Source organism: Camellia sinensis, chromosome 10 (genome assembly GCF_055761805.1).
Source record: "Camellia sinensis isolate YWXY chromosome 10, ASM5576180v1, whole genome shotgun sequence".
NCBI classification, from domain to species: domain Eukaryota; kingdom Viridiplantae; phylum Streptophyta; class Magnoliopsida; order Ericales; family Theaceae; genus Camellia; species Camellia sinensis.
The window spans coordinates 19,596,102-19,619,515 of record NC_138970.1 but is presented as its reverse complement, the minus strand read 5'-3'; the positions used below and the strand labels follow the sequence as shown (position 1 = coordinate 19,619,515).

Here is a 23,414-nt window from a genome sequence, read left to right as displayed (position 1 = left end):
ACACCACAAATAGAATGGCCAAAAATCATTAAGAATTGAATGAGAAATTGCCCCATGAAGTTAGCTTCATGAAAGAGTTAATGGGGTTTGTAACTTCTGCCTTTATTGCAGAGTTTAATAGTGCATTAATGGGGTTTGTAACTCCTGCCTTTATTGCAGAGATTAATGATGCATTAGTGACTAGCCATAAAGGCTGGAGGCTTCTCCTCTCTCCCTTATACATGTATAAATTGAGACATTCCTGTCAAGTCTCCAACAACACAGAAATTGTTTCTTCCATTCTTTAGTCAGTTTGTCAGAAAGTTCTTACTGTGGGAGAGTGCTGCCACTGTTTTTGTTCGCTAAGCTAGACAAAGAGTGCTTTTGCCGTAGCTGGTTTTTGACCGTCGTATCCTGGGAGACAGACGCCGGGATTCCTCAAGCACTCGACCCGTGAGGCGGCGAAATCTGTTTTAAGAAAACTGCTTCCGTGCAGGCTTCGGTTTCGTCTCTTTACCCTTTTATTGTTTTGTGTATTTCTGTTAAAATTTAATAGTAATTATCCGCACGTGTTCTTAGTATATATATAATTTTGTTTTCTTCATAAATCTATTTAATTAATTTCATAATTTGAATAACAAATGAAACTTAATACAATTAAATCAAACATGTAGAGTTTGATATATTTTTTAGAATTTATTTATTTATTTTTTATTCTTGATTTACATATAGTACTAGAAATTTATTGGTGGAAGATATTTATGAGAGCAACGTGAGCCACAAGAATTTGAGAGTGGGTCCATTGTACAAGCATTTTGGCGACCAGCACAGTGGAGTACTCGTTCTATTGAGCACTGTTTGTTTACCGCATAAAAAGGACTTTCATTGAGAGTGGGTCCACTGTATTTTCTTATTTTTTAAATATTTTGTGTTTAGTTATTTCGGATAGAATTCGTATAGTATGTGATGCAAAAGGGGATATATAATACCAACTCTATGATATTAAATATCTCTCACCATCAGATATAGTGAATTTTTTTTCCAAAGATAAAAAATAATAATTACTCTTCTTTTATTTCATTCTATATTTTAACCAAATATAATATAAGTGATCTTATAATATATATGATCTATCTTATATTATATAACATATCGTATGTTATCTTTATTCGTAGATATTACATATTCTCTTTAAATTCTTATATCTAATTCGAACAATGTAAGCACATTCAATATGTTTGGTTTCAGTCTGAATTCAATTTTTTTAAAAATGAGTTTTTTGTTTTTCGTGCTTTTTGTTTTTAGTAAATATTTTTAAAATTTTAAGTATTTTTTTACTTTTTTAAATACATCTTACTTAGATGTATCTAAAAAATAAAATATTTGTGAAAAATATTTTTAAAAATTAATAAATACACAAAATACAAAAAGATACTGAATTTTCATTTTTTTTTGTATTTTTGGTATTTAATGAATTTTTTAGAGATTTTTTTTACGAAAATTATATTTTTTAAGTATATTTATATTAAGTGTGTCTAAAATTTTTAAAAATTACTTAAAATATTAAATTTTTTTTAATAAAAATACAAAAAATAATTTTTTAAAAAAAAATATTTTTAGAAAACCTAAACCAAGCAAAGTAATTCTTGCTTGATCATTTGCAAAATTCGTCTTTTTCTAGAAGGCCAGACCAACAAATCGAGTCCTTTATTGAAGAATTCTTACACCTTTCTTTGGACTTTCTCTATGGCTAACTCATAAGTTACGTGTAACCTTTTCCACTCCTTAAACCACAAAGTCTATACACGTGCGCCCTGTTTCTTTCCTCTCTATCTAATCTATTTGCATTCCCAACGATAATTTAAAAACTTTTTTACTATTTTTTTTCGCATGCTACAATGAAAAATAAAAAAATAAAAAAAATACTTGAGCCCTTTATGATTAAGTGGGTGTTTAGGGTTTGGTTTATTTTTATTTTTAGTAAATTTATTTTAATTTTTTTTAAAGCTTTATGGATTCTATTCGATGAGACGAATTGAAAGTTTTTTAAAATTTGAAAAAAAGTTTAGAGAAGAAAAAAAATAAGTAAAAAATGGTAGATTTATTTTTTATTTTTTTAGATTGGTTTACATAAGACGGACCAAAAAAGTTTTTTAAAAAAATGACTTAATTATAAAAAAGCCACTAAAAAAAAGGAACAAAAATGTGACTAATTTGGAAGCTCAAAAAAAAAAAAAATCCTTCAAAATAAAAATAAGTAACTTTTTCTCCAAAATTTAAAAAGTTGACTTATTTTTGCTAGAACTTTATAAAAATTTTATTTTTTTATTTTTTATTTTTTATTTTTTAGAATGACTAAAACTTAATAAAAATATATCAAAAATTAAGTCAATTTATAAACTGCAATAAAAACAAATAAAATAAAAAAGTTACCCAAGCTCTTCATGTTTAATTTATGGGCAAATTACAAACACCCCCTCGAGATTTGGTGAAAATACAGATTCTCCCTTGAGGTTTGAGAAATTATATCTCTCCCCTTGAGATTTATATTTCCATAACAAATTGCCTCCTGAGATTTTTATTTTCATACAGATTCCCCCTAATTTCTCCTAATTTGTTATGAAAATTTGACCCTCAGGAAACAATTTATAATTTCTCAAACCTCAAAAAAGAATCTATATTTTTATCAAACCTCATGGGGTGTTTGTAATTTGCCCTTAATTTATCCAATGAGTGTGTGTCCCACTAGATTGTGGATAAAATTTAATGAAGTTCTCATATAATATATTTGTGGCTTTTTAAAAGTTTTTTGGGAGGCCAAGACCCTCACTAGTCTCCTCTTTCAATTTTTAAATTCAATTTTTTGGAAATTGAATTTTTTGTTATTTTATTTATTTTTAGTGAATATTTTTAAAATTTTAATAATTTTTTACTTTTTTAGATGTGCTTTACTTAAATATATTTAAAAAATAAAATATTTATAAAAAATATTTTAAATAATTAATAAATATACAAAAATACGAAAATTGTACTAAATTTTTATATATATTTTTTAATATTTTTGATATTTAGTGAATTTTTTTTAAAAAAATTCACAAATATTATACATTTAAAGTTTATCTATGTTAGGTTTGTCTAAAAATTAAAAAAAAAATTACTATAAAAGTAAAATTTTTTAAAAACTGAATTTTAGAAATCAAAACTAAACCGATTGATTGAGATTTCATTGACATAATGATTTGTGCAATTATATTTTGTTGGTATATTTAGCAATAGGGAAATTAGTCTAAGGTTTCTCTCACATTTTTAATAATAGAAGAGATCCACAATATTTTTTTTGATGTCTAAGGTCCTTAAACCCACACCCGTATATCATATCAGAGAAATTTGACTCTCTCTCCTTCTAATGAAATTCTCACACTTACAATGACCCTTTAACTGTCATGATCTCTCTCTCTCTAGAAAATGTCGAAACACACTTCGCAGCGATCCTCGCAGCCGCCTTGATCTCCCTCCTTGTCTCTGGCTTGCATCGGCGAGATCAACAACCTAAAAATCATCACGAACGACCACCCCATGATCCGCTTCAAGAAATTCGGGTTCACCTACACTGGCCACGTGAACATCACGATCTCCGGCATGTCATTATCAATTCAATCATTTTCGGCCTATTCCAATGCTTCAAAGACCTCTCTTACACCAATTGTCACCTCTGTCTCGCTGCGAGTCAGACCCGAATCCCCCATTGTCTCCCCTCAATCTCAGCTCGAATCTACCTCGATGATTGTTTTTTATGATACGAGAGCTTTGATTTCTTCAATCAAAGCGTCAATTCAGCTCGAGACACTGTGAATTGTGCTACTGATGTTGTAAGGGAGTTGGGTTTTGAGAGTAGGGTTGGGGAGGTAATTAGTGATGTGATTCAAGAAGCGGTGGTGAACGGAGGGTTTGCGGTGGGGGAAGGGAACAGGGTTTATGGATTGGCGCAGTGTTTGAGGAGTATGAGTAGTGGTGGGTATAGAGAGTGTTTGGAAAATGCGGCGGGTGAGGTGAGAAGGTGTGTGCCTAGTAGGGAAGGTAGAGGGTTGAATGCTAGATGTTATTTGAGGTATTCCACTGTGAAGTTCTTCAATGGATGTGAGAAATTGTAGAGAAGTTCTGGGTAGTCTCTCTTTGTCTCTATTTTTTGAATTTGATCATATGAGAATTTGTGAGTAAATGGAGTTTGATTTTAGTGTTTTTGTTGTTGAATTCTTGTGTTTGACGTAAAACTGCTTTTGAAAATTTAAGAGAAATTCTCTCTAGAGAAATTCTGGACTTTCCAAAGAATTTCTCTAAGTTCAACCCAGAGAAAATTCAAATTTCTCTAGGTTCATTTATAAGGTAGAGAAAATTCAAAATTCTCTGGGTTCATTTTAACTAATTTTCTCTGGATCATAAAGACACATTATTTTATGAAATCCAGAGAAATTCCCGAATACATCTTCAAAAAACCAATCATCACATAAATTTATTCCAACAACTGTTAATAAGTTAAAACAAACAAAAAATCAAATTTGAACAAGATTGGAATTACCCACTACAATATTCACCATTGATCAAATGACCTACAAATTTATGAACTAAAAAGTTCTACAAAAATCCAAAGTAATTTTCTTTAGGGTTTTTGTGAATTTCTCAAGGGTTGAAGTAAATTTCTCTGGACTGAGAGAATTTCTTTGGGTTGAAGTGAGTCTAGAGAAATTCTGGTAAGATTTTCTCTATGAAGTCGAATTTTTTCTGGTGTGGATTGAATTTTTGATTGAATTTCTCTTGTTTGGACTAGAGAAATTCTCTGGTTTGAAAATCTATAGTTTGTGTATATTTCTTGGTTTCAATGCTCACCAACCATGATGTGCAATGGTTTGGTTTTGAGTAAATTTTAAGCTCATCATGAGATTACATATGTTTGAGTTTTGAAGGATTTTGACTTTTTGCAATATATGTTAAAAGAGTTTGAATCTAGTAAAATTTTAATTTTCTCTGTCATATTTAGAATTTTCTCTATGATATGTCCAGAGAAATTCAGAATTTTCTCTGTGATATGTCCAGAGAAATTCTTTGGATCGAATTTTCTCTGGATCGATATTGAGGGACCTTAGACATTATAAAAATATTAAATATTCTTTATATTATAAAATCTTAATATCAGGAATCTTAAAAAAAATTCCCTTAACAATATATAGTCTTATATTTTGAAAAAATATAAAATTATTATTTAGTGAGAATCTTTGTAAAAATCACACATATAATATTAAACTATTCAAATAACCTCAGTAAAACCACCAACCACGACAACAATCCCAACTCCAAGTAACCCCTGACTTCCTGTAAAATACATCTTTCTTTTTAATAATTAATTCTTGTTCCCATCTCCAAACCACCGCTTGTCTCAATATAAAGGGTTATTTTAGAAAAATAGTTAAAAATTAATTTTTTAAATATTTTTAAAAAAAATATATAAAAAAATATAAAAGATGATATGATTCAAAATGAGTTAAAAAATAAAAGTTAATTTTTAACTATCTTCTCAAAATAATCTAAAATACATCTATCTTTTTAATATATAATTTTTTTTATTGATTGGCTTGTAGTACCAAAAGTTACAATTTATTGGTGGAACAACTTTATGAGACCAATATGGCCGACAAAACAGTGTCCATTGTACAGCCATTTGAGGACGGCCACACTGTAGTACTTCTCTCTTTGTCCTTTACAGTAATGATAGAGACCACTAAAAAATTTCATCACTAATAGTTCTAATGAGTTGAAAAATATAAAAGAATAATGTTTGAGGGCCCGAATCAATGGCTCGAATTTGGCTCAAAACCCAAAACGACGTCGTTTTGGGTTTTGATTTTTTTTTTTTTTTTTCTTCTTCTTCTTCCTTCCTGTTCTTTCTGTTCTGCTTCTTCTTCTTCGTTTGAACCTGAGAAGCAGAGGCGAGAGAGAGGGAGGAGAGAAAGAGAGGGAGAGGGAGAGGGAGAGGGAGAGGCCGTCGCCGATAGCCGATCGCCGCGCCTCCGCCTTCGCCGCCTCGCTGCTCTGCTCTGATCGTCGCCGGCTCTGCCCCGATCGTCGCCTCCGCCCCTCGTCGGCTCTGCCCCGCTCGTCGCCTCCTCCTCCGCCGCCTCCTCCTCCATTTTTTAGGCCCCCTCCATTCCTCCCTCCCCCTCCCCCTCCCCCTCCCCCTCCCCCTCCTTCGTCTTCCTCCTTTCTCCGGCTGAAAAGAAAAAAAAAAAAAAAAAAAATAGGAAAATGTTTTTTGAGCCATTCGAGCCGTTGCCCATTCGGGCTCTGTAGCATAGTTGAATATAAAAAATAAAAATAAAAAAAAATACAAGAGACGACCATCATATCAAAAGAAGAGCCACCTCATTAATACTTCCCTAATGCTCATTTTTTAGTGCTCTAAGCATTAATCTTCTCCTCTGTGGCTATCTTGTAAGTTACGTGCTACCTTTTTCACGCCTACAACACACAAGTCAATACACGTGCGTGAAGGTTTCTTTTCGGCGTATCTATTGCATACATACACAATGAAGTGAGTAAAAAGTCAGTAGAAGTGAGTAAAAAGTCGGGCTTTTAACTTTTTTTTTTTTTTTTACTGTGGAATCTTTTGAGAAGTGAGTAAAAGTTCAACTTTTAATTTTTTTACATATTTTAGGATGTTTTGAAAAGATGATTAAAAAATATTTTTTAATTTTTTTTAGTTTTTTTTGAAAGAAAAAAGTAGGTTAAAAATTGAGAAGTGACTTTTAATTTATTTCCCAAAATAGGCTTTTGTATCACATCACTTTTTACATTTTTTACTCATAAAAAGACAAAATAAATTAAAAAAGTTAAAAAATTAATTTTTTACCAACTTCCTAAAACACTCCTATCTCATTTTCGTTTTTGCATGACACAAAAAATAAAATAAAATAAAAACTTGGCCCCTTGAGTAGTATTAAGGCCATGTATGGAAAGATTATTTTTTTTGGTGCCAAAAGCTACCACAATACTTTTCTACAATGTTTTCAAAACCGGACCGGTGAGCAAATCGGAAAAGGAACCGAACGAACGGATCACCGGTTCAATCGTCGGGTCAAAGTGGTCGAACCGTGACGTCATAATTAATATTATATAATTAAAAAATATAACTATAAATTATAAATAAATAAAAATACATATAAATAATCAAATAAAAATAAAAATTGTTGCATAGTATTTATTAATAATATTTAATAAAGTCATAATTGATAAAAAAAAGTCACTTATTTTAAAGAAATTAAATTTTTTAAACATTCCCTCCAAACAAATTGATTAAATGCTAGATTTAATTTTGGAGAGAAATGAAATTTTCAACCCTCCCTCCAATCAATATATTTAAAATAATTTGATTGAATCCCACATAAAATTTTGTAGATTCTCTTTGAAAAATCTTTTCCTATAAATAGGAATAGACTTTCATAATCTTCTCATCTCAAGTTTTTAATGGGGCTCTTCCTTATGAGAGGAAACTCTTGAAATAAGAATTTTTAGTCAAAATTTATATATATATATATATATATATAAATATATACGAAAGAAAGAAAAGAAAGAAAAAAAAAAGAAAGGAAAATCGAAAAACCAGACCGGTCCGACCCTCCCGACCCGGTCCACGTCACCGATTTTGCTGGTCTGACCACTTGGTCACCGGTTCAACCGGCCGGTCCGGGTTTGAAATCATTGCTTTTCTATATATTTTTTCATAAAAAATTTAAAAAATATATTCCCAAACAAGCCCTAAGTTACATTTTCAATTTATTTTTGTTTAGTAAATTCTTTAAAATTTGAGTATTTAAAAAAAAAAATCCTTTTAGATTAGAGGATTGTAAAAATTGAAAAAAATTCTTAAAAAAGAAAAAGAAAAACTCAAATTTTGTAAAAAATAAAAAAAGTGACTACTGGACTTTTATTTTTTAAAAAAAATAAAAAAATCGGATGACAAGTCTGGATGGGTTTAAAATTTTTTAAAAAACTAATTAAAATTATTTTCTAAAGATAAAAATAAATAATAATAAAAAGTTGATTTATAAGATGCAATCGAAGATAATTAGTTACTCGAGCCCTTGATGTTTAAGTTACATATCATTTAATTAATTAAGATCTATGATAAGTTTATAATCTTATAATATGACAATCAAGGAGGGATATGCTCAATCTTAGAATTGAGATCAAATTATGTTTTTATTGACTTTCTCCTTCAAAAATATGATGATGTAGGGCGGTGTTAATTCATGTTTAGGCTTACTAGTTGGAAAAGAAATTAATCTTCCTAGTGATTCAAGATTGGTTAATTCAACTTTGATATTGAGGAATTCAAAAGTCTAAAATTTCGTTTTACTTTTGCATTGTGATTTATGGGTTATAGTCCAACAAAAACATAATCGTACAACCAATATTTTCAAAACCATGGAATTTTTGTACATATAGAAATTCAAATGTGGTGCTCATGATTGCAAGTACCACATAAAAAGGAATCGGGATATGATTGGAATGTGTTTGGAAAGAAAAAATTCTTGGGCTCGTTTGGTTTGATTTTCTGAAAAAAATTTGGGAAATTTTCTCTACAAATAAGTTTTCAAAAATAACCAAACCAAACAAATTTTTCCAAAAAAATTTCCCAAAACTTGTAAACCAAACAAGTTTTCCAAACAAATCTCTCTCTCACACACATCAAATCAATCACTTTTTCCAAAATTCTATCTCAAAATAATTTTCCAAAACATCTTTTAAAAAAAACCAAACCAAACATGTTTTCGTACTTTTTATCTCTAAAACACATCTCTCAAACACAAACCATTTTTTATTTGGTTAAAATGGTATTAAAAGGTAAAATAACTTAAAATAATTAATAAGATAAAATGTCATGTTAAATTTATAATTATTTTACTTTTTTTCTTACAAATATTACGTCTAACTACAAAAAAATATAACTCTTTTCCAAACATAACTATTTTAACCTAATAAAATAATCAACTTCTCAAACATCCACATTGTGAAGTAAATAAAATATAAAAAAAAAGTATTCCTAAAATTGTTTAATTTTACCTTTTAATAGTGAAATTGAACCCAGTATCTAGCATTAATTTTTTAGATATTTTTGTTCAAATTATTGAAATAAAAATCATCAAGCCATTAAAGGTTGGGGTTAAATGGGTTAAATTTGGGGTAAAGTTAAAAAATATATATTTTTTAAGTAGATAAGTTTAAAAAAATTAAAAGCCTGTTTGCCATTAATTAAAAAACACTAGGCAACCATTGAACTTTCTTACTCATGAAAAAGTAAGCCTGCGTTTGGTTGTATTTTGTAAATGTGATTTGAGAGTATGAGTTGTATTTTGAGTTTATAGGTTGTAGAATTATGATTTGAGTGTAGAAAATTTGTTTGGTTATGGTTTTTAAATAGAGTGTTGAATTGTGTTTTGAAGATGTATTTTGAATTAAGTTTTAAAAGTTTGATGTGACATGTGAAATGTGAAAATTTGTTTGGTGATGTGTTTTGAAAATAGTTTTCAAAACTTAATTCAACCAATAATTTATCATCAAACACACAACTCATATATCGATATCCATATTTTTTTATCAACAATAACAACCAAACTATTTTTAAAATACTGAAATTAAAAATTGATTTTTTTTGTCAATTAATTTTTTTTAGTATTTTTTTTGAATAATTGTTTTTTCATAATAATTTTTCCATTTTAAAATAAAGGTTCAAACAATTCTCTTCGTGCATAATATCAAACAGTTCAAAGTAGAGAAGTTGGCAGGAAGGGATGACCTGGGGGATGACCGGCCGGATGACCCGGGGGACGACCGGCCGGGTGTCCCAAGTACTGCGCCTCAGGTTTTCTTCCTGCAAAGGTTCGAACATTTCGGAGTTTAAAATACCAACAAATCTGAAATGAAAAAAACTCGTCTACAAATTCTCAGAAATCATTTGGGAACTAATTTCAACTTCTCTGAAATCATTTATATATAACAGATGAAGATTGATTTACCAGATTAGTGGGGAAAAGGTTGAAACAGTTCGGGAAAATCGGAAAACATCTGAAACAAAAAAAAAAAATAGTCGGCTACACTTCTCACAAAAGATTTGAGAACTGATATCGACTCGTCTGAAATCATTTGCACATAATAGATGAAGAATTTATTTACCAGATTAAGAGAAAAAGAGGAAGAAGACAGACACGTTGAAAGCGGAGAACTGAACTACGAGATGCCAAACGGATTTTCAAATTGTAATTTGAATTAACACGTGGAATCAACTTTTGAACATCATATCCAAACGTCATGCGCGAGCTCACGTGTTGAAAATTGATTTGAATTCACAACCAAACAGAGCCTAAATTTTTAAGTAAATTTTCACACCCCACTAATTTTTTAGTTTTTAAAAAGACAAAAAAATAACTAAAAAAAGCAATCCCAAAGCACTCTTAGCTAATGAAAATAGAGAACTTCTCGCATGATTGTAATTTCATTTAAATGTTGTAAGAGATAAATGTAAAAATTAGGGATACTTACGTGTAATAAGTGGGCTTATTGTCTAATAGATTCTATGAAAAAAATTTGTCATAAAAAAGGTCACTAATTGTAAGTTTTAGAGATAATTTATAAAAATCATGACAAAAAAAAAATCATTAATTATCAATTTTTAGCGATGTATGTAAAAAATTGTCATAAAAAATTTATTTTTAGCAATAATTTTATCAAGACTTATTTTCAATAGGACTTAATGGGAATTAAGTCTAACTATTAGGACCTATTGGTAGTTTACCCTAAAAATTAATGGGTAATGCTATAGAACTCAAAAGTTTTATTAAAATTTTTATCAAATATCTCATATAGATGTGGGACTCACACTCATATCCACACTCACACCCACATCCACGTAAGATATTTGATAGAAATTTACACTCACACCTACGTGAGATAATTGATAAAAATTTTGATAAAATATTTAGAATCTCTAACATTTTAGAAAACTAATGCAATAATATTAAAATAACGATATTCTCTCACTATATTATCGTTTCGTTTGGTTATTTCCGTTGAGATTAGAAAAGTATAAAAGGCAAAATGAGTTAATAAATCAACAAGACACTTTGGAATGTTTTGAAAAGTAAGTTAAAAATTAGATTTTTTAAAAAAATATATAAAAAAATAGAGAAGTGATGTGATTAAAAAAAGATTAAAAGTCAAAAAGTTGGCTTTTAACCTTTTCCAAAATAGAAACAAAATGTTATATTTAAATTATAATTATTTTATTATCTCTCTCACAAAAGTCAAAATAGTTAAAAAAAAAATTTACCAAATGAATTTTTTAATCCCAAACTAAAAAAATCTCAACTCCAAAAAGTTAATTAAAATTTTTTTTGCTAAACGGTAATTATATTTAGCATATGACACGTGCATATTACTGAGATATTAATAAAATTGAGAGAGAATTTATTCATATCTACAAAAATAAAAATTATCATGCATGCCTCAAACAAAATATGATTGAAAAAATGATCAATTGCATTACTTAAACTATGGCCCTTTAATAGTTTTAGTGGAAAAGCACATCTGTCCAATTGATGTGATGAGGTTGTATTGTTATACGGTGGTGACGAAGAGCACTGGATCACTCTTCCGAGCCAATCGCGGAGCCAAGCCGATTCATTATGCCTTCGTTTCGCAACTGGGTCGGCTTGGGTTGGATTGGATTTGAGATTATTTTAATTAAAAAATATAAAATAATTTTTTTAATTTAATAAAATAAAATATTATATTAATTAATAATTATTATATTCTTTCTCTTATAAAATTTTTAAAAAATCAAAAAATTTATGCCAAATAAAATTTTTTAACTCAAAAATAAAATAATTAAAAAAAAAATTATAAAACAAAAAAATCAACTCACTTTCTAAATCAAACCTAAGCTAGCTGGTGGCTAATTTAAATCAAGCACGTAATCAAATGACGTGATCGTGACGTCATGGATAGGGACTGGATCTCCGTGACAGCCACGTGGTAGAATTATTGATACACTGATGCATGCTTTTTTAATTAAGCTTTTTTCCCTATACGCTCTCTCTTGGCGCGTGAAGTTCACTTCCTCATATTATTATTTATTCTTCCTTTTCTTTTTGGTAATTAATAAAAGGGTAAATTACAAATACACCCCTTGAGATTTAATTAAAATACAAATCGTTCCTATAGTTTCGAAAATTACATACCACCTTTAAAGTTTCTAATTTCATAACATATTGCCTATTTTATTAATAAATCATCAAGTCAATTAACAGTTTTTAATGATGTTAAAAATATGTTTCAATTAAAATTTTAGATAATTTTATTATTATATAAGAGAGTAATTATGAATTTTAATTTTTAGTTAATTCCGTTAAATAAAAAATTTTAATAAGAGGGTATTTGTAATTTTTTAAACCACATGAAGTAATCTGTATTTTAAGCAAATCTCAGTGGATGTATTTGTAATTTACCCTTAATAAAAATATTATTCAAATTCATCTCATTCGAAATTACAAAGAATAGGTTTTTGGGTTGTTTTGGGATGTTAGTTAAAAACTAATTTTTTGGCTTTTTAAAAAAAATATTAAAAAAAATAAAAAAATAATACTGTGTTTGGTTTGAGTTTTCTGGATTAAGTTTTTTAAAAATTGAGTTTTTTGATTTTCGTGTTTTTTTGTTTTTAGTAAATATTTTTAAAATTTTAAACATTTTTTTTACTTTTTTAGATGCACCTTACTTAGTTGTGTCTAAAAAGTAAAAAAATTGTGAAAAAATATTTTAAAAAATTAAGAAATACATAAAAATATAAAAAATGTATTAAATTCTTGTATTTTTTTGTATTTTTGGTATTTAGTGAATTTTTAAAAGATTTTTTTACAATTTTTTTACTTTTTAGGTGTATTTATGTTAGGTGTGTCTAAAAAGTAAAAAATTTGCATAAAATATTAAAAAAATTCAGTAAAAACAAAAAACACAAAAAATAAAAGTTTAGAATTTTTTAAAAACTGTTTTTAAAAAATAGAAACCAAGCAATATGATTCAAAAGTTTAGAATTGACTTTTGACTTTTAGTCATCTTTTCAAAAGAGGCCTTTGAAAATTGCTAAATTGTTCATCTGGCTTTTATTATTATTATTTATATTTACCTTTTCATAATATGTGGATACAAGAAAACATTATTTGCCTTCATAATTTTTAAGATTATTTTTAAACAAAACACCAATTATAACACGTGAGAAGTTAGTTGGTGGTCTTAGGACATGACCTGATGATATTTAGGCCTCGTTTGAAAAGTGGCTATTTTAATAAATTTTTTAGTTATTTTAATAGGCTATTTTAGTTTGTGTATTTGAGAAGTTGGGTTAAATTTTTGGGTTGATTGTTGTATTAAAAAATGTGTTTGATATAATGTTTAAATTGAAATGACGTTTAAATTGAAATGACAAATTTACCCGACTTTATTTTTTCCAAAATTGTTGTGTAGGGGTAATATCGTAATTTAACCTGTCTGAAGCCTACAATGTTAGTGGCAGTGTAGGCTACGTTGCTGCAGCAGCCGTTGCTTTTTGACTTTATTTTTTCTTTTTATTTTTTTTTTGAAAATCAATGGTTGGTGAGGTTTTTTGGCTATTTTCCCATTTGAGGCTAAAATAGCCTCTTTCAAGGCTGCCCAAACACCCCCTTAGTAGTATTATAATTGGTAGAGAGAGTAAGACACACTACTATTTTATATTGGGTGATAAGAGAATAATAACAGATATATCATTTTATGATTGGTGAAAATACTATCACACGGTGTTCCAAAACCATCTAATAATTTTTTTTTGTAACATGGTGACAAAAATTTGGCGAGATGTAACATTTTTTTTGGAGGGGGGGGGGGGGTACATGAACAATAAGATTTAACTCTTGAATAAAATTCCAACTAAAACGAAAATTGTTTGTCATTTGTTTATCATTTTTGGAAAACACAAAAAGATTTTTTTTTTTGATTGGCTAATTTTTTTGAAAATTATTTTCAAATTTTGCTTGAAAACAATTTAATTTTTAAAAAACACCAAAATTTATTATTAAAAACTAATTTCACAAAAAAGAAAAATAATGATTTGAAAACAATAGCTGTTTTTGGACAATTTAATATTTTGCTTATGAAAGTTATCTCTGCGAACAATAAAATAAAAACACTATCAAACTAACTCAATTTTGACTTAGGGCTAGTTTGGCATATCTTAAAAAAGTTAAAAAGTCAAAAAATTATTAAAAAAGTTAAAAAGTTATCACTATTTATAAAAAAAAATATAAAAAAATAAATTTTACAAAAAAAAAGAGTACAACTCACATGTCACGTGAATTGTACTTTAGCTGCCTACCGTTTGTACCAAGGGAACAAGCGGATAAGCAAACAAGACGGTGTTGTTTGGCCCGTAGGGGCCCACCACGGGTCCCGTTTTGCTAATTGAAATCGTTCAATGTGTAGAACTCGTTGAGTACTATATATTTGTAAAAACTCACATTGATCGGATATAGTTAATTACATGATCAAATCAGTTTTGTATAAAAAATAAATTGTGATATAATTAACGGTTGACAAAAAAACTAATCCGATCAGATAGCTATTGATATCCAATCAATATGATTTTTTATCAACGTATAGTACTCGACAAGTTCTACACATTCAATGGTTTCGATTAACAAAACGGGACCTGTGGTGGGCCTCCACGGGCTGAACAATACCATTCAATTCGACTCCTGAAAAGGAGGTAACCATCTCCTATACACTACCTTGCACACACCAGTTAGGACATCCACCGTACTGTCTATTCTATCATAATCTTCTCCTATACACTAATTTATACAATTTTTTAATATATATTTTTTTGTAAAAAATTAAAAAATTATTCCAAATAACCACCTTTTTGTCCTCAATTTTTTAGTCCAAAAGGTCAAAAAATACACTTATTTAGGATATTCTAAACAATCCTTTATTTTAGAATGTAGGTTAAAAGTTAATTTTTTTGACATTTTTTTAAAAAAATTTACAAAAAAAGAAGAAAAAATAATCAGTGTGTTTGGTTTGAGTTTTTTGGATTAAATTTTTTGAAAATTGAGTTTTTTGGTTTTCGTGTTTTTTTGTTTTTAGTGAATATTTTTAAAATTTTAAACATTTTTAGATGCACCTTACTTAGATGTATCTAAAAAATAAAAAATTTGTGAAAAAATATTTTAAAAAATTAATAAATACATAAAAATAAAAAAAATGTACTGAATTCTTGTATTTGTTTTGTATTTTTGGTATTTAGTGAATTTGTAAAAGATTTTTTTTATAATTTTTTTACCTTTTAGGTATATTTATGCTAGGTGTATCTAAAAAGTAAAAAAATTATTTAAAATATTAAAAAAATTCAGTAAAATAAAAAAAACATGAAAAATAAGAAAGTAAAATTTTTTAAAAAGTATTTTTTGAAAAATAAAAACAAACAAGCTGAATATAATTTAAAAAAATTAAAAAATTAACTTTTATCCGCATTACCAAAATAAGCTCGAGGTTTGTGAAACCTAATGGACAGATGTGATTGACTTTTTTAACTTCTTTTTATTTTATTTTATTTATTTATTTTTGTTCCTTAGTTAAATTTTTATTCTAAATTTTTTAAAAATGGTAATTCCGCATTGCACTTCACTTTTATCCCTAACATATAATATTTAAAAGTTTAAAGCGAATTACACTAATAGTATCTATAATTTATAATTTATATTATTTTGGTTCATAATTTTTTAATTGTTATATATTTGATCGTAAATTTTAAATTTTGTTATAAATAAGAATAATTGTAGATAATATTACCCAATTTCGAGAGTAAAATCGTCAATTTGATAAAATATAAACTAATTGAACAAAAATCAATGTCAAAAAATATTTTTGAATTTTTAAAAATAATTCCTACATACCAAAGATAAAATTATGTAAATTAATAAATCTTTTAGACATTTATTTATTTATTTTACCAAATTAATTTTATTATGTTTTTGGATATGATCATGTAATGGGTGGTTGATATGTTTTTAATGTGCTATTGATATATTTAATATATGAAATATTTTTAGTTTTGAATTTTTTGATTTAATAGATTAGTTTAATAATGATATCAAAGTTGTCGCCATATTTGATTTTTGAAAAAGTAGAAACTAATTTAATAAAAATAAAAATAACCACTCATTGCATGATTATCATCCAAACACATAATAAAAAATAATTTGGTAAAAAAAAAAAAATTTTCTAAACAATTTATTATCTTTACATAATTTTATCTTTAGTGGGTAAAATAATTTTGAAAAATTTAATAATATTTTTTTGATATTTATTTTTATCAAATTAGTTTGTATTTTATCAAATTGATGACCTTGCCCTTGAAATTGAGTAATGATATCTTCAATTGTTCTTATTCGAAACAAGATTTAAAATTCATGGTCAAATGTGTCATAATTAAATAGTCAAGCAGTAAAGTGATACAAGGCTCAAACTATAGAAACCAGTAGTCTAATTCACCAAAAGTTTATTAACATATATAACAAAGTCCTTTTAAGAATTATCAAATATATTAATTTTTTTAAATTTTAAAAAAATAACTAAAATATTAATGGTCAAACTATGTTAAAAATGTGAGCATCACTTAGAAGTACAATATATGCCATATATGTACATTTTTCCTTATAGAAAAATATTTAATATTATAAAAGATCTTTTACAATTTGATTCATAATAATATATCATATATATAATATATGTTAATTTTAAATTTATTACATATTTAATTATATAAGACATACCTCTCTTATCACATATAAATTTAAAAATTCAAATTATAGATTTCTAAGTTTTACATATATATATATATATATGACGGGAGCAATGTTAGGACCACTGTCTATAGCATTTTTCACATGACGCGCCATTGTTGAGCTTGGGACTAGCATTTGATATACAGATGTTCTGGGCTTTCTTTCTCCTTCATTTTCCTCTCTCTCTCGCTCTCTCTCTCTCTCTCTCTCTCTTATCTTCTCTCTTTTCCTTCCCTCTCCTCAACCACCTCCTCTCCTCACTTCACCCTGCAAAAACCCATTTCCGTACACCTCCAATAACCTCTCTACATCCAAGTTTTTCATAAATTTCTCTATCTTTTTCTCTCACTTTCTCACCATCCAAACATGGATAAACTACTGAGTGTCCATGAAAAGAAGCCAACCAAACAGACCAACAGAACCAAGAAAAAAACAATCAAAGTTGTGTACATCTCTAACCCCATGAAGGTCAATACAACAGCTTCAGAGTTCAGAGCTCTGGTTCAAGAACTCACTGGCCAAGATGCCAAGTATTCTGAGATTGACTGTGTTGGAGGCAATCAAGTGGTCTCTGATGAGATCAAGATCAGTGGTGGTGATCTTCATGATCATGATCATGCACTGGAAGAAGTCCCAAGATTGATGGAACCAACTACTAGTGATGTGGCTAAAAGCTCCGATCTTGCTTTTGAGCAGTACGATGATGTTTTTATGCCTCAGATGATTGATAATTTTTCTGGGTTTTTGCCATCAAGCTTGTTGTTTTGAATTTGATGATGATGTTGATGGTGATGTGTTCACAAGCTTTGATGCAGTGTATATTTTGTGGTAAGCTTTGATCTGTTTACTTAATTAGAAAAATGCAATAAATAAATGAATTTTTCATCTATTTTTTTTTATTACTTAAACATAAAGATATTGGTCCTATATATATATATATATATATATTAAAGTGGATCTCACTAAAAATTGTGTTTCTCGAAAATCTGGTAAATAATTCTGATTATGTATAATATTGCTTAATTCATTAATTCTGTGTTGTTATCTTCATTTTAAATAAATCTACTAGTCTATGGTTGTAAATAACATTCACTTGTGTCCTGCTATTCAATTTGTAGTTAGTATTCCATAAAATTTGAAAAAAAAAAAAAAAAAAAAGAGAAGTTATAGGTTGGATCTATTTAGTGAGATTTGACTTTGGAGTCTATTAATGGGCGAAATTTTTTTTAGAGCTCACCCTAAATATTAAAATTGAGAGATCTTACTAGTCGTTTAGATAATTAGAGTCCTTTAAAATAAGTGTTTTTTTTTTTTTTTGATATGCCATAAAAAAGGCCAAGTGATTTATGTACTTAGAAAGAAATTAGGCAGAATTCCCGGTCTCGAATTCAATTCTCCTGTTCTTAACATATTTTAGGTACACATTTGTATATCGAAATTTAGGAGTAATTAATGACAAGTGAATAGAAGTGTTTTCAAAATTGTCATTCACTTATTTTTAATATATTCCAGCTACACACTAATGTATCAAGATTTAAAAGTAATTGAGGACAAGTGAATAGTAATGTTACAAAATCGGTATTCTCTCATTCTTAATGTGTTCCAATTACACACTCGTATATTGAGATTTAAAAGTAATTGAGAACAAGTGAATACGAATGTTAAGAAATTAGTATTCTCTTGTTCTTAGTGTATACACTTGTATATCGAAATTTAGGAACAACTAAGCACAACTGCATAGAAATTTTAGGGATTGAAGATTTTGGGGCAAAGAGATAAGTTAAAAATTCTATGGGATGGAAATTGAACCAAAAGAAGGGGCTAAAAAGTGCAAAATAGTGTTGGGGACCCAAGATATTCTTCCTTACAAAGACAAGTGCTAATTAGAATATCCTAGCGAGGAATTGCTTTTAGGCTTTGGTTTAAAACAAACCCTGAAACCAAACACTTCTATGGGGGCAACCACATTTGAACCACATCTGAAGTGAAAGATTCATGAAGATGGATATACTATTCGGGATGTGTTACTCTAAGTTAGGGGTGAGCAACGGTTTATCCGAACAGCTCAAATCGCTCAACCCGTATATAAATGGGCGGTTTCGTAAATATAATGCGGGCGGATGCGGTTTGAAATATAAAAAATTTGCTGGTTGCGGGCGGGTCGCGGTTTAAATTCGCAACCCACAAAAACCGCCCGCACGTTGATTATTATTATTATTATTATTATTATTATTATTTTTTTATATACAATCTTTGTAACTTTTACAAGAACACCATTATATTCTCTATGACACTAAGATCCTTATTTTTAAGTATTTCTCAACTTTCTTAATGTCGTAGAATTATCAAGTCCTAAGTTTGGTTTCTTATATGATTTTTATTGGTGATTCATCCACTTTTTCCTAATAAAATTTTCTTTCTGGTGGTCGATGGAACTTCTAGTTTGATTATTGATTACTGAACTGGCAATTCTAATCGAGTACAACCTTTAATGCATTGATATACATTTTTTTCATAGCAAAAATGCTAGTGTAAGGTCTCTTTGTTTTTGGTACTTTCATTTAATGCATTGATATTCAATTTTTATTTATAAATTCATCAGAAAATTGTTATCACAAATATACAAAATAAATCTGATGCCTAAATTCGATGGAAAAAAAAAACTCAAAAATTAATTTTTAAAGAAAAAAGTGTAAACCACAAACCGCCCGTAACCGCCGCATATTTCCAAATGCTATCCGCACAAACCGCAAACCGCACTGCGGGCGGTTGCGGGTTGACTTTTTTCCAAACCGCATAGATGCGGATAAGTCAAAACTGAACCGCAAACCACACAAAATCGATCCGCGAACACCCTTGCTCTAAGCTGTAGTTTAGGCAGCCTCTCTCTCTCTTTTAAATATAAAATTTTTATTATTATTTTCAATGCACTCACTCTCCTACAGAAGTAAAGATTCTTGTATTAGGATGAGAAAAAACAAAGCAGAATGATTTGATTACACAGAATGCTTTCATTTCATTGGATTTGATATACTAGTTTTTTTTTTTTCAGTTATAGTTAGCTAATATATGTGCCAACTTTTGCATTATACCATGAAATATATGTATATATATTTTTGGTATATCGGAAATAAATAATTTTGCTTTTTGACAATATCATTTTTGTCTCTTTTCATGCTGCCCAGGGTTTTCTTAACTATTCATAAGATGGTTGTATATTCAGAAGACAATGATTGTGAAGTATGATTTTAAAATATTGGTGTTTTTCTAAAGATAAATATAATAAAATTATATAATTAAAATTTTCAAAATAATTAGAATTTTTTATTTGATTTGTAAATGAGACATTAAAAAAATAAACAATTTGAATAAAAGTGAGACATGCAGTGAAATTTACGGACTAAACTATTTGGTCTAGTAAGCCCATCTACTCTTCCAAAAAGAGTAACGACTGCATACAAACGAGATCTCTATCATGCACCATTTTTTTTTTTCCTTTTCTGATTTGACTCAACCCCTAACAAGGGACCACTCATCAATTACTTTTAACAAAACCAAAATTCGATCGGAGTATAATATGAGGTCTCAAAAAAAAAACGGCGATGATTCGTAGCTCGAATTCGAGACTCGAATTTGGCTCGAATTCGTCGGAGTCGGAGTCGGAGGAGGAGGGAGGAGGAAGAGGAGGAGGAGGAAGGGGGAGGGAGGGGAGGGGGCCATAAAAATGGCTGGAGGAGGAGTCGGGGCCGGAGGCGGGGCTGCGTGGAGCTGCGGCGTGCTGCGACGATCGGAGCTTCTGCGACGATCGGCGGCGTGCTGCGACGGGGACGGCGGGCAGAGGCGGCGGAGGCGACGAGCTCCTCGCGACGAGAACGGCGGGCGGAGGCGAGGGAGCTCCCTCTCTCCTCTTCCCCTCTGTTCCTGGTTTCAACGAAGAAGACGAAGAAGAAAAGAAGAAAAGAAAGAAAGAAAAGGAAGAAAAAGAAAGGGAAAAAAAAATAAAAATATAAAACGACGTCGTTTTACAGATTCGAACCAAAATTCGAGCCAATTATTCGAGCTACCAAGAATTATCCAAAAAAAAATTTCTATACACAATTTAGATAAGGAATGAAGTGACCTTTCAAGACTATTTCATTTCAAATTAAACATCAAAGTATTTCAAGAAATGTCACTCTTGCTGTCACATCTTTCTTGTTTTATTTTAGGGACAATTACTTGACAGTTGAGTAGGAAATAAAAATTACAAACTAATAAAAAAAATTATAATATTAATAATTAATTTTTTGATATTTTTCACTTGTTATTGAATAAGGCCAAGTTTGGGAAGACTAAAAAAGTGTACTTTTTGTCTTTTTGGACTAAAAAATTGAGATTAAAAATATGGATGTTTGGGTTAACTTTTTGACTTTTTATTGAAAAATGTGTAATAAAAAATTTTAAAAATTGATTTATAGGGAAAAATTTGAATTGGGAGTTGTGCAGCCGTAATTGTTGACTTTTGGTGAATAGTGTTAACTTTTTAACTTTTTGAGTAACTTTTTGACTTTTTTTAAAGTCCCCAAACTTGGCCTAAGTTTCACGGACACAATGTCAATGTAATTCTGTCTTTATTTTATGCATAAAAGTTCTATTTGTAAATCAATTAATTTTAAAAATACAACTACTGTATTATTCTTATTAAAATTCTATAAAAATATCATTTATAGTTGATGGGAACCAGCAAGAGTAGCATGAAAAAGCAAGAGCTTTATTTTTATCACAATTTTTTTTGTTATTGTTTTATATCACTTTTTATATAGATGCTTATAATTAATTTTTTTATTTTAAAATAATTAATTAAAATAAATAATATATAATTATAAATATAAAAATAAGTAAATAAATGAATAAGGGATATACAGTGCTCTAAATTTTACGATCAGGTTCATTGTTCATATTTGTGTACGTAGTAACATGCATGCATCCTTGCATGGTATTGGCTCCCACACCCTTCCGTTCATTATTTCAACTTTCTAAGTTTGGTAAATGCTTTTTTTTTTTTATTGAACTTTTTCAACTTTTTGTAAATTTTTATTTTTAGAAATAAAATAATGAAAGTATAAAATACTTGTAATTTTCATTTTTTGTGAGAAAGTATCATATATTAACAACAATATTATCATATTGTACACACAAATTTTGTGTCCTTCAATAAATAACGATAATACAAAACAGAAAATTTTGATTTTATTGGTTTAAATAAAATAGGTAAAATCCTCTATATGATTTACACGGATTAAAATAGTAATTTTTTTATTCAATTTTCGAGTATGGTTACCATTCAATTCAAATCGTTTTTTTTTTTTTGTTGAATTGAACTGTTTGATATTATTCTAAAAGTCTGTGAACCAAGGAGACCGAAGAAAATAATAGGGATTGAGATATTGAGAAACTTGATCTTGAACAATTTTCAAACTCCACGAAGTAGAGTGTTATTAGCTTGAGAACGGGCAAAAGAATTAACAATTTATTAAAGTGCTTGTTGATCTTCTACAGAGGTGATTCAACTATTAGGCCACTTAACTTATCGATTAGGATCCCAAGAAAGTTTTAAAAAATTTCTATTGGTCCAAACCTCATTTTTTTTAAGGGTCATCAAAATAAGGTTTCATTTTATTGTTTTGCCTAATGTCTCAAAGAACCTTGGACTGCTTGTTGATCTAGCACACAATAGTATTGAGTTTTGGGCAGAATCTGAAGTAAATGCTTGTGAACTCTTGGCATGCAAAGGTCTTTCGAATAAAAATCTTTATCTATTGGTTTGTTGGTATTAAAATTCAGGAATCTTTCGTCGACAGGGCGTAACGATGATGTGGCAAAGATGACGTGGCAAGATTGGGTAAAATAGCTCACGTGGCATAAGGTTGGGTTAAAGAAAGAAGGATACGAAAGATGATAGCAAAGAATCAAGGAAGAAGTCAAAAAATAGTTCCTAAAATATGGGGATAAACATGAAGAGAGATAGAGAATCAAGGGAGATCAGAACCAAGATCCAGGCTAGGAGTCAAGTATAAAAGGAAGCTGGAATGCAAAAGAAGGATCATCAACAACCATCAATCACACTCGTGATAAATTATTTAGGAGTAGTTCTAAATTAGCCATTTTAGGAGTAAATTAGAAATAGCTTTTTCCAACCCCCACTTCTATTCTTTCCGTCGATTGATATATTTTTCAATTACTTGTTCTTATTTAAGTTCTTGTAACTGATAGTAAGTAACAGTTTAATTAAATAATACATATTCTTTTCTATTTAAATCATTCTTTACTTAATTACCTCTAGGGAATTCTTTAATCTGTTTAAGACGTAGAACTCAACCACAAAACTTGATCTTTTTGTGTTTATTAAAATTGGTTAAAACCTGTCAATCAATCACTGTCGATTGGGTTTAAACTGAATTTTTACTAACATAAATTAGCACACCCAGTGGGACCATTCTAACTTGGAGTAACGGTGAAAAAGAAAACTGAAAA

The 23,414-nt window shown here is 28.8% G+C and overlaps 1 long non-coding RNA gene across 1 annotated transcript; it reads left to right on the top strand.

The window, feature by feature from the left end:
* The first annotated feature begins 16,982 nt into the window (after nucleotides 1–16,982).
* Nucleotides 16,983–23,198, top strand: LOC114258941 (uncharacterized). The gene is made up of 2 exons (XR_014341738.1): nucleotides 16,983–17,729; nucleotides 22,742–23,198. It is a non-coding gene; the product is annotated as an uncharacterized LOC114258941 (long non-coding RNA).
* Nucleotides 23,199–23,414: the final 216 nt, after the last annotated feature.